The sequence below is a fragment of the Colossoma macropomum genome, unplaced genomic scaffold (genome assembly GCF_904425465.1).
Source record: "Colossoma macropomum unplaced genomic scaffold, Colossoma_macropomum, whole genome shotgun sequence".
NCBI classification, from domain to species: Eukaryota; Metazoa; Chordata; class Actinopteri; order Characiformes; family Serrasalmidae; genus Colossoma; species Colossoma macropomum.
In genome coordinates this window covers 396,192-408,646 of record NW_023494990.1, presented here as the reverse complement: position 1 = coordinate 408,646, position 12,455 = coordinate 396,192, and the positions used below count along the sequence as shown (strand labels likewise).

General features: G+C 36.3%; 1 pseudogene; it reads right to left on the bottom strand.

Annotated features, from left to right (window-relative positions):
• The window catches only part of LOC118800651, a 132,742-nt pseudogene that overhangs the window by 97,941 nt on the left and 22,346 nt on the right, over nt 1-12,455 (bottom strand).

The window sequence follows — 12,455 nt, the reverse complement described above, 5'->3', positions numbered from 1 at the left end:
CTGATGTTCCTCCAGAAAGCACCATAGTGCCACCTTGTGTCCTAGGAAATCTGCTTTACTGACAGCATTGCCTGGTGCAGCGGCCCCTGTCAGCAAAACCTAGGAGGGCATCTGGATGCTACAGCCGAGGCCCACACAGTTGCCTGGGACTTCAAGGACCTGGACTAAGCCAGCCCCAGGCCCAACAACACTTTCAGCAGCGACCACGCTTCGACACTGGTGGCTGTGATCTAAGGAGAGGGGATGTGGCGATGGAGAGGTGGAGCCGCTGCCTAGCCCTTAGCACAAATCACATGTGCTCCTCTTCTGATTGCACACAGCTGTGCTGAATCAGAGAAGAAGCAAAGACTCTTTAAAACTGGCTCCCTTTCCAGTGTGAGAGAGAGGTAGATGCTGAACTGCATGCCACACACCAGAAAAGAGAGCAAGGGACCAAGAGTGAGAAAAAGAACACTTTATAGTAAGGCTGAACAAGCCCTGTTTACATTTGCTTTTGTTTCACTTAAATTGTGTGTGTCCCTGAGCTCTCGTTGGGTTCTCCAGTCAGTTTGGATCAGCCCCCCCCTGGCCACACCACATTAGATAATCCTGAAGTTAGCGTCTTATTTTTATTTCATATTTCATTTTTATTAGGATGTTACTGTGACATTCTGTTACATTAGGATGTTACACTGTTACATTTCATTTTTATTAGGACATTAGCTGTTACATTCACAACATGTACAGTCGCAAGTATGTAGTCACTGCATTATTTAAGGTGGAATGGAAATTTGAATAAGCAACTAACATCAGCCTTGAGAGAACAGCATATAAAAGTCAGGACCATGGTGTAAATCTGTTACTGACTGACACAACAGGCGCTGACCTTAACTTACTTAGCTTGCATTATTTTATAGCAAAATGACACTCATGATTGTGTCACGTTTAAGGTTAAGGCTTTTGCCAGTTCTGTAACTAATTAGACACCTTGATTATCTCAGTGTAGCATGTAAAAAACAAGAATAAGAACGTTTTAGAATATGTAAAGTTTTTAGAAAAGGTTCTTTTTTGCCTTTTGAAGTGAATCCACTAATTTCCAGTAGTATAGTTTAATGCAGGCCTGCTTCTCAAGGTGCAGTGAACAGCCAGTTAGTCAGAATTACCAAAAAATAATCTTAAAACACCCATATTTCCCACAATATCTACCTCAGTGTCTTCAGTTTACAGTTAGGATCCTCTAGTAAATCACTGAGCATCTTCACTCCTTCATCTCCAGGATCGTTTCCTCTGAGATCCAGCTCTTTCAGGTGTGAGGAGGTGTTTGATTTCAGAGCAGAAGCCAGAGCAGCATATCCTTCCTCTGTTATACTGCAGAATGAAAGTCTAGACAGAAGAAATTTGTTATTTGGCATTAGAAAAAAGAAATTATATATTTAAACGCCTCCTAAAAGAGTACACAAAATCCAACTGAACAATAAAAATATTTTAGTTTTGGTTGTGTGTAAAACAATCTGTAACATTTTGTAAAAGAGTACAAAACAGTACAAAAGGGGAATCCAAAAACAAGAATCAATAATGAGAGGAAAAAGTCATAAACACAAAGATCAGTCAAGACAAAAACAATCAGTATGCAACTGACAAGGTTGGCAATACTTTGCAATGAGTGTTACAAACAGACAGGTTTATATAGCAGAAAGGAAATGAATGTCAGGTGCAAACAGTACAATAATCTGGTGATGTGGATCTGGATATGTGTCCGTGACTGGTTGAGTCTGTGACATGAGTGTCCAGAGAATTATGAGAGGTATAGTGAGTGGAGTCAACAGAGGCAGAGGGGAGACCCAGAAGTGTGACACAATTCCTAATAGAGCCTCGCACCACATGCCAGTAACTAAACTTCTAAAACTATTGAAAGCCCATATGTTCTGACATTGCCTAAAAAATTGCTTGTTTTTTCTGAAGAACCTGTCAACAAGTTATTATGGCATATACTGCATTTGGCATCAGCAGCTGAGTTTCCATACACATTCTGAAGATTTTGCAAGCAATAAAATGAACATCATCTTTAAAAATGTTGATTTCTTTTTTACCCCTCTTGTCTGTTTTTGTTTTGCCTGGAAAATTCTGCTAGAACAATTGTATCTTTATTCAAGTATGTTCATGGGTAAGACTACATATAATTATTATTTTACATCATTTCACATTGTTTTCTGTAGTCCCTATTTAACATTTTTTAACACAGCACAGCTGCTTTACTTAAGAGGTTCCTAGTTTATTCTTCAAAAAAAAAAGGTTTTAGCCTGTTCTGATCCTGCACTTAAAACTGTAATTTTAAATCTACTCACTGCAGTTTCTGTAGGTTACAGCAGTTCCTCAATACATCACAAAACTTCTTCACTCCAGAGTTTCCAAGTTCATTCTCACTCAGATCCAGCTCTATCAGGTGTGAAGGATTTAAACAAAGAGCTGATGATAGAGCAGCACAGCCTTCCTTTGTAATACTGTTATTATTCAGTCTGCAAACAGAAATGATATTTTATTGAGAAATTTCAGTGATATATGAGCACAACAGATGCAACATTTTTTGGTGCATTGTCCTCTAAAAATAGTAGTAGTATTATTATAATAGTAGTATTATTTTTCTTGTTCTTGTTTCTTGTTCTTGATCTTGTATAGCGTGAATAACAAATCAATATAAAAAGATTTTTTTTTGTATTATTTAACTCATGTTTCTAAATTGATCTACTTAAAAATAATAACTCTGGGAACAAATCATCCTACATACTTAAGTTTCTGAGTTCTGCAGTGTAAATCCTCCAGTAGATCAGAGATCTTCTTCACTTCTGAATCTCCTTGTATTTTCCCACTCAGATCCAGCTCTCTCTGCAGTAAGGGGTTTATTCCTAGAGCTTTGGTCAGAAAATCACAGGCTTCCTCTGCAGCAGCACTTTTCAAAAACCTGCAGAGGGACAGAAAAAGATGAGTCAAGATGGACTTCAGTACTGCACTTTCACATTCAATCTGAAATTCCTCATTCCTCTCTGTGACTGCATGTGGGTACAATGCAGGTGCTTTCTGACACAGGAGACGTACAGGGGGCAACAATCTAATGGCAAAAAATTAATACTTCCTAATGTATCATTCAAAAGTTTGGAATCATTTGTAATATAAAGTAAACATTATTTTACATTGAAAAATTAGAAATTATGGTTTAGTTTACTGACAGCATTGATTCAAAACTTTTCAAAGGGAATGGAAAAAGACCATATTAACCTGTTGTATCAAGCCAGCAACAACAACGCAAAATTTCAAACTACTCTCCTGCAAGTGTCTCTGCCTTAGTATGTGGCAAGGTGAACATAACACAGGTTTTAGACTTACTGGTATCCAATCAATTTAAAAAAAAATCTCAAACCATAGGTATTCCATAGAAAAACTAGCCATTGTGGTTCCTTAAGAGACTTACGACCCACAAAGTACTTTAAATACTTTAGAAAAATAATGAAACTGAGCAGCATCTAGTGGTATTTTGTGGTATAAAATCCACTGCAGGCTCACTTGATCCATTCCCGAAATTAATTGCTCTCTAGAAACTGTTAGCTTTAAAGATGTACTTTAGATTGCTGCTTTTAGACCATTGTTGAAGCAGGATAATTTGGACCCTTCATTGTTCTTTAATAATTGTAATGTTACTTCTTAAACAAATGTATATAAAAGGTAATATTTAAGGAAAGGTTTTTCTTCTAAATAATAACATTTTTGAAAAATTCTTGTCTAGATTTAAGTCTAACTACTAAGAGTAATTAATAATCTGAGACTCTAGGGTGGTGTATTGTATTAAAGGCAACAGAAAGATTGAGTAGAATAAAGGATATGTTAATATGTACGATAACACAATTCTGGTTGCTTAAAAAAGGTGATCTAAAAGGGTATGCTAACCTGGTAGCTAACATTAGCATATGTGTTTAGCAATTCTCTCCGACCAGTGAGTAGTCTGTAGCGTTTTTATGTCACCTTTTTCAGGTGGCACCAAAAATAGTACCTGGTACAAGATACCAGATTTGCTTAGTGGAAAACCAAAAAAGGTGAGTAGAGTCGAATCGAATAGGTACCACACAGTGGAAAAGTGGTTTTTAAATACCATAGACCACACCATACTAAACATTGCATAATGTAAACAATGAAAAATAAAGCATTACATTAAAGTAATTCACAGTATATTATAAAAAGACTCAGATCTAAGGTAATAATGGTTTGATAATAACAATAATAATAATGCACGTAAGAAACAAATTTGTATAAATTTCTGACAAATTTATACAGAAAACTTACTTGTCAAACACAAAATGATTATGTGGTTAAAACATTCCTTCATTTGTATTTAATTAATAAACGGCATATTTACGGTGTAGAAATGCTTTACCTTATAGCCCCTAGTTTACAGTTTGGATCCGCTAATAGATCAGTGATTAGCTTCACTCCTGTATCTCCAGGATCATTTCCACTGAGATCCAGCTCTATCAGGTGTGATGAGGGATTTGATTTCAGTGCTGAAGCCAGAGCAGTATATCCTTCCTCAGTTATACTGCAGAATGAAAGTCTGGAAATAGAACATAAATTGATTTTACTAAAAGAACATGACAAATGTGTGCTCAGTGTGGTGATAATGTGAATAATTTAAGTGTAATTGCAAATACTATGTCTTTCACAGGCTCTTAGTGCTGTGAACAGTAAGTTAAGTTTTGCTGTACTAAATGTCAGAATTCTCCTACAAGTCACTAAATAACAAATTGTTCCTGAGATTTTATTACTGAACATAAGCTTGATTTCTTTTTACCTGAAACATAACTGAGAAAAAAACAGAACTACGACTACTAGAGGCTGTGACTTTGACTTGAGATTCAGATGTAAATGTGTTCCTCATATTTTTTATGTCTTCATATTAGACAATTTCTGCAAAATTTTTCAAGTCAGTTTACAAGTTCAGAACAAAAACATTTTTAGTCATGTACAATCCACATGGTCTACCTCCTGTAATGATCTTGTTCATGCTTAAGGAGACCCCTGACTGCATAAGTATGAGTTAGGAAATCAAAAAATTAAACTCCATGGATAAATGAAAAATTATACCATCTTAAGGGAAATACAATAAAAATCTACACTGTTACAGAAAAAAAAAATATAATTTTTCTCCAGGAAAAGATACCCATTCATAATAATGTCATTTAAAAAAAAGTCATATGGTTTTAGTTTAATTAACGTATTCATGTCTGCACTGGAATTTTTACATTTCTTGTACTTAAGCAGTTCTTAGAGCTCCACTGACCACAGATCTGAAAACAAAATTGAAATTGGTCAAATGGTTTGGCTACAGTGTCCAGTGTTTTTATTGTACTTTTCTAGTCTTTAGTGAAGTAGGGTTTCTTTTTTGGTAAATTGCACATATTTTCATGGTAAAATAATGTTCTCAATTTGATTACCTTCATGAAGTGATAAAATGTGCCAATATCTAAAAAAATCAACATTTTAATTACTGCAGAGAGAGTGTGTGTTGTATAGGAGAATCCAAAACATTTCAATGGGAAGCCACTCTATATTAAAACAACTGAGAGTTTACTTAAACCCTATGTTTTTCCTTTCTTCGTTTCTTTCTTTCTTTCTTATTTATTTATTATTTGTACATTTGTCACCACAGGACAACTGTTTAGATATTCTTTGGGTGATGGACCATTCTTAGCACAGTAGTGACACTAACATGGTAGTGTGTGTCACAATAGTATAAGGAGTTATACCACAGCGATGTTGCTGTGGTGTAACTCCACACAACACATACTACCATTTCAGTATCTTTGCTGTGTTGAAAATAGACCAACATCCCATTAATGCCTGGACAATGTTCCTGTGGTCAAAACTAACCAATGATGAATGATTAGGGGGGCTGACAAACTGTGCAGCAACAGATGGGCTACAGTCTTGTCCACCTACACTAGAGAAACTATTAGGAAGATGGACCTAATAGAATGGAGAGTGAGTGCAGATACAAGGTAGGTCTACCTTCTGGAACTTCTGTATATAAATGTTGTTTTTTTTTTTTTTTTTAAATCAAAAGGGATTCATTCATACAACGCTAAATAGCCACTCATTAAGTGTGTGGGAAATAGTGTGCACGTGCGTGTGTGTAAAAGAAAGAATGAAGTAAAGATGTTTTGCTAGGAATGTGTGTATATATATATATATATATATATATATATATATATATATATATATATATATATATATATATACACATATTGTGTGTGTGTGTGTGTTGTGTGGTCATGCATGCATGTGCGCATGTTAGTATGTATGTACACTATATAGACACAAGTATTGGAACACCAACACATTATACCCACATCCAATTCTAAATCCATAAGCAATAATATAGTCATTGCCCACTTTGCAGATATGATAACATACCCAGCTGTCACTGTGTCTTAAGATGACTTGACAGTATTTACAAGATGTCTTGAGACATTTTCTTATGCCAAGACATCTCAAGAACGTCTTAAGACGTATGAGTGAAGACACGGTCTTTGTCTTGAGACATGAAAGTTAACATCTTATGACAAAGATGTAATTATTTTGTGTGTCTTGAAGACAGGGCATGACTTAAGACATCACTTTGTCTTAAGACACAGAGATGTTGTGTCTTAAGACAGTGCTGTTAAGATCAAAGAGTGGTCCATTACAAAAAGTCCTGTGGTATGAGTGTGGTATTCCTGTGATACTGCCAAACTGAAAATTACAACTGAGGATTACCAGGATTACCACAGCACTGCCTAATGTAAAATATAATGAGAATATAACAAGTATGTCCTCAAGAAACAGCCTGCTGTAATGACATGGTTTTTGTGTGATATTACTAAAAGAACATTCACTAAGGTTTTACTTGCTGTACTTTTGTGATTCTTTTTATTGTATGTTTTGTTTTTTGATTATCGCAGAAATGTGTTTACAGTAGCAAAACAGCAAAAGAAAGAAATCAATTCTTAAACCATTTACGTTACCTTAAAATGTTAAAACTCGTTTGCTTATGATATTGAAGTTCATAGCAGAATAACTTTTAATTTATGTCCATTGGTAAATGTTACAATCACAGTCAGCCACAGCCTTTTGCTCATTTGCAGAAAACATGCTATGATTAACACAACATTGATCTATTTTCAAATGTACAATTGTAAACAGAGACAACAAGCTAGGAACCAAGATAAAACAACTTTGAACTAATAGGAAGTAAATGTACTTAACAGCTAACCTGTGTACTTTAGAGATCACATACCACCAAAACTCGGTTCACTCTCTTCAACATCTACATTTCTATTTATTTTCTTAAGTAGATCAGGGCTGCCCAAAGTTTGACCATTACGACTTTTAATTTGGCCCAACAGAAAGAGAGAACAAACTTTTTTATATACTATATATAACTTTCAAAATTATTATCTCCAGGTATTTGAAAACACAAACAATAATAAACAAATGTATTTGAGTAGTAATATAAAGACCTATATTGTTTCACTACGTAGAATTACATAATAAACAGATTTTTGTTTAAATGTCCAACTTCATACTCTGACTTTAATATATTAAGACATGGCCTCCAGTGATGCTTTGTAAAATAATGCTGTACAGCTGTCTCACGTATTTCAAGAGTTTGCAGTTTTCTATTCTGTGTCTAGATTAAAAAAACAAACAAAAAAACAAAAACAAAACAGCACAGTTCATTCAGTACAGAGAGGCGCGAACCAGAAAAAAAAACCTCTATGGGAGGACAAACAAAAGACTGGCGGGAGTTTCAGACCAATCAGAGCACGGGACTCCGCCGCTTGGACGTTCGGTTTTGAAGCGTGAGCGCTCTCTGCCGTTCTTCCTTTTAAAGCCAAACGCAACCGTTACAGCCGTTTACGGTGAGCGAGTCTCTCAGGTCGCTAACGCAGTCAGTTTTATTTTGTTTAACCTCGATAAGACAGTCTCTTACATTCTTTACTAACGTTTTCAGCTGCGTAGCTGACTAAAGTTAACTGACTGGATCGAGTGGAGTGGCGACTGGAGTTACGACTGCAACGGTCTGAAACTGCTTTTAAAAGGTGAGTAGTGACAAAATGAGATGAGCAGCCTCACTAACAGTCAGGTGGAGTAAACTTTTTTTTCTGTATTTCTGGGTCGATCTGCCGAGTGAAGACACCAGCGTTAGGTTAGCATATAGTTAGCTAGCTTAGCGACTAAGCGGCTTGTCTGTTTATGCCTCGCGGCTGCGTCAGATGTCGCTTAGCTCCCAGCAGCGCACTGTAAACATAGTGTTAGTGACTGCCCAGCTTCAGCTCTATACAGCTGTCTCATCTGGTGAGATGTTATGCTAGTGTGCAGCAGAATCAGTCAGTTGAAGCATTTAGGTAGCTGGAACAAATGAAAGGCTGCCTCAGAATTAAATCTAATATTGATCACAGTGCAGCAAGGTTAGCACACTGAACAATACAACAATGAAACTGAACATAGTCCGTCAGTCTGTGTGGTTCAGAGAGGGTAGTAATGATCTTAATTTGCTCTGTTACATTTACTCTAGTAACGTCTTGGTGGATTTGTACTTTCCAGAATATTTTTAAAATATATTATTTGTGCTTTATATTAATAATAATGTTTTACTCAGCTACATTTTAGTCAGTAATATATAATGACCAGTTTATTTTGTGTTTAAGTTCATTGTTATGCCTTGCTGTTATTGTTTTGCTGCATTTACCTCATGTGTCTGTTTTGTTTTAATTTCTCATCAGAAATCATCTGAAGCTGAGCAACTGGTGAGACTCAAGTTTTAATTTTTTAAATAAAACTATATGAATGTCAGACAGATGTTTAGATTTGGTGGGTATTCCAAACAAATATATTTCATGAAGTATTTATGGTAATACAGAAGAGCAGAATGTTTAGGTAAAGCTGGGTTACAGTATTCAAATATCTGCGCTTTGTTCATTCAATTTATTAATATGTTGTTTGCCATTACAGCTGTGTTTAAAATATCAATATGGCAATATCACCAACACTGTATCAATATTTATAAATTTACTTCTTCATGGTACTTTAATGTGTAATACTGCAAGTCTCAGAGCCCTACAATTTATAGCATAAAGCATGTGGTAAACATGCTCTTATAGAGTTCAGCTCTTATTAATAATCATTTCATGTAATAATTCTCTGTGAGAGAGATTAGAGACATTGAACTCTTCAAACGTCTGGTTCTTGTCACTGCCACTATGAACAACTCTGACTCTGTAAGTTTTTCCACAATGGAACATTTCTTATCAGACAACTTTTTTGCATCTTAATGATGAAATTGTGCTTAAAAATTGTGTAATTCTCCTTTAACACAGCTTTTAACAGATACAGATATCAGTACTAAGCTCACATCTGCCTCAACTGCAAATGATTTCTGTCACATGTTGACTTTGGCATGTTAGAGGATGAAAACAATAGAATTGTGAATTATCTAATCATCTTTGTTGTTTTCAATCCTTCCAAAGGAACATCCTCTCTTTGGGCCTCATCCAGTATGGTGGCAGTCCATATCATTCTCAACACTCAACTGCGCTCTTACCCAAGTGACCTCATCTTGATGCTTCTTTCATTACACTGAACATCACTGTCTGAACATCAGCTATGCGTGTGAGCTGAGTGCCATGCTGGAGTTCATGCATAGGTATTATTTAAAGCCTTGTCACATTTCTTTGTGCACTAAATGCCTGAGTTGATTTTAGATGAGTAAACGTGTGTATACTGTACATTATATTCTACTTATAACGGAAATTTATAATGCTTTCCCTTTCATTTATTGTGTTATGTAGCTTTTTGTGCGTGTAAGATACAAAGCTGAAAGTAGAGTTTCTCCCTCTGGCATATAAACCACTTTTCTCAGCTGCCTGAGGGCTGGAGTTCCCCAGCCCTTTTCCTTTGTTATAAGATGATGTAATCCCATATCACAATCCTTATTGCCCACCTACCAGCGAGCTTGGCAGGCCCTCACACAATGCAACGCATCTGCCGGAACCGCTCTGGCGCTTGATCAGTCAGAACCAAGTGAGCGAGCTAACTAATCTGAGCATACTGGGCTCAGGAAGGAGGGTCTTAAAGACACAGGAGCTCTAACAGAGCATTTCAGACAGAGGGTGAGTAGAGATTTACAGTACGAGAAAAATAATGTGTTTCTGCAACATTGAAGCATGTAAATGTATTAAAGTAGACCCCAAAAAGAAAATTATGAACATTGGAAATTAGCATAATAGGTCCCCTTTAAATTCAGCCTGCTTGTGTATGCAGATCCAAAAGTTATTTCAAATTTATTGCCTTAAAATTGATTTTTCAACAGATGTATTTTGCTCATATCTCTGACAAAGAAGACCAACACAAAAAAACAGAGGAAGAAGCGCTGGGCTGTGAATCTAACAGTTCTCTCACTCATCATGGATTTAACTCTAAAAGGAGAGATCGGTAACAGCATTAGCAGTGTGATATAAGTAATGTTAGTGTTCAGGCATTATGGCATGGACATATGCACATCAAGTTATCTGTGTCCTGTTTCCTGTGTCCATGTATGTCCACATAAAATGTCCACAGCTTGGCTCTATTCCAGTTCCCAGCACATCTGAGTCTGGTATATGGTCTGGTAAGTGTTAGAAGTGCTGCTGGGGTTCAGACCTCTGTATTACTCTGTTGGTCAGTTTTTCTTTTTAGTCCATATGAATTTGTCTTAAAATTGTTTCCCATCATTTATAATTGTTCATAGTACTATGTTGCTAATAACGTTAGCATAACTTATATACGGAATAACAGCAGACCTTAAAATCAGATTCATTGGTCGGAACTGTGTTTTTATTGCAGTATATTTCAAATTTCTACACAAAGTCAGTTAACATGTTTTTCCCCATCTGTAGAACATATCAAATGTGATGATGCTATTGTACTATACATGTACACAGTTGTAAAAACAATAAACAATAACTGTAATCTATATTTTTTGAAAGCTATGTGGGTGCTTTTTCATGGGCTATGCTTTGGATTGCAGAGTAAATTATTTCAATGTAGAAGTATTCTGATTAATAAGGAAATTCAAAATTGTAAAATAGTAATTTTCCATACCCCTTTAAATTACATTACTGTATTTTATGCATACTTATTATTGTTCTTTGTTCTCCTTTTTCTTCTTATTATTTTAAAAGTTGATAAAATGATACCTTAATTAAAAAATGAAGCAACTGTAAAATAGTAACAGAAAAAAAATATATTTTTTAACACATTTTCCCCACATTTTTTAAAACATTATTACTATATAAAGGTATTTATATTACTATATAAAGGTATTTAACCATGTTGAGGCATGGTATGAACTCACAAATACATTTTCACTGTTTCCATAAGCTTTTCCTAGTGCAACAGAAACATTTAAAGGGGAATTCCACATTTTTATAAACTTGGCATAATTCTGTCATTGCAATGTAAACAAAGTCATTTAGTGGTTTCATATAAAATGGCTCACTGCAGAGAAAGCTACAGACTGGGAACCATGTGCCTATTATTATTATTATTATTATTATTATTATTATTACTTTTGTGATGTGGTTGAGGTCAGGGATCTGTGTGGGCCAGTCAAGTTCTTCCACACCAAACTCACCCAGCCAGGCCTTTATGGACCTTGCTTTATGCACTGGGGCTCAGTCATGCTGGAACAGACTGTTCCCACAAAATTGGAAGCATACAATTGTCCAAAATGTCTTGGTCTGCTGAAGCATTAAGATTTCCCTTCACTGGAACTAAGGGTTCTAAGCCAACCCCTGAAAAACAGCCCCATATCATCATCCCTCCTCCACCACACTTTACAGCTGGCACAATGCAGTCAGGCAGGTAACGTTCTCCTGACATTCGCCAAACCCAGACTCATCCATCAGACTGCCAGATAGAGAAGCGTGATTAATCACTCCACAGAATACGTTTCCACTGCTCCAGAGTCCAGTGGCGGCATGCCTTACATCACTCCCCCCTTCCGTTTGGCATTGTGCATTTTGATCTTAGGCTTGCATGTAGCTACTCAGCCATGGAAACCCGTTTTGTAAAGCTGCTAAAGTGCAGTTTTGCTGATTTTTCTTCCAGAAGCAATTTGAAACTCTTTAGTGAGTGATTTAACAGAGGACAGGCACTATGCGCTTCAGCACTCGGCAGCCCCAATCTGTAAGTTTGCATGGTCTACCACTTCGTGGCTAAGCTGTTGTTGCTCCTAGGTGCTTCCATTTCACAGTACTAGCACTTACAGCGGCAGATCTAGCAGGACAGAAATTTCACAAACAGACTTTTGGCAGAGGTGGCATCCTATGACAGTGCCACATTCAAAGTCACTGAGCTCATCAGTATGACCCATTCTAGTGCCAGTGTTTGTCTATGACTGCAAGGCTATG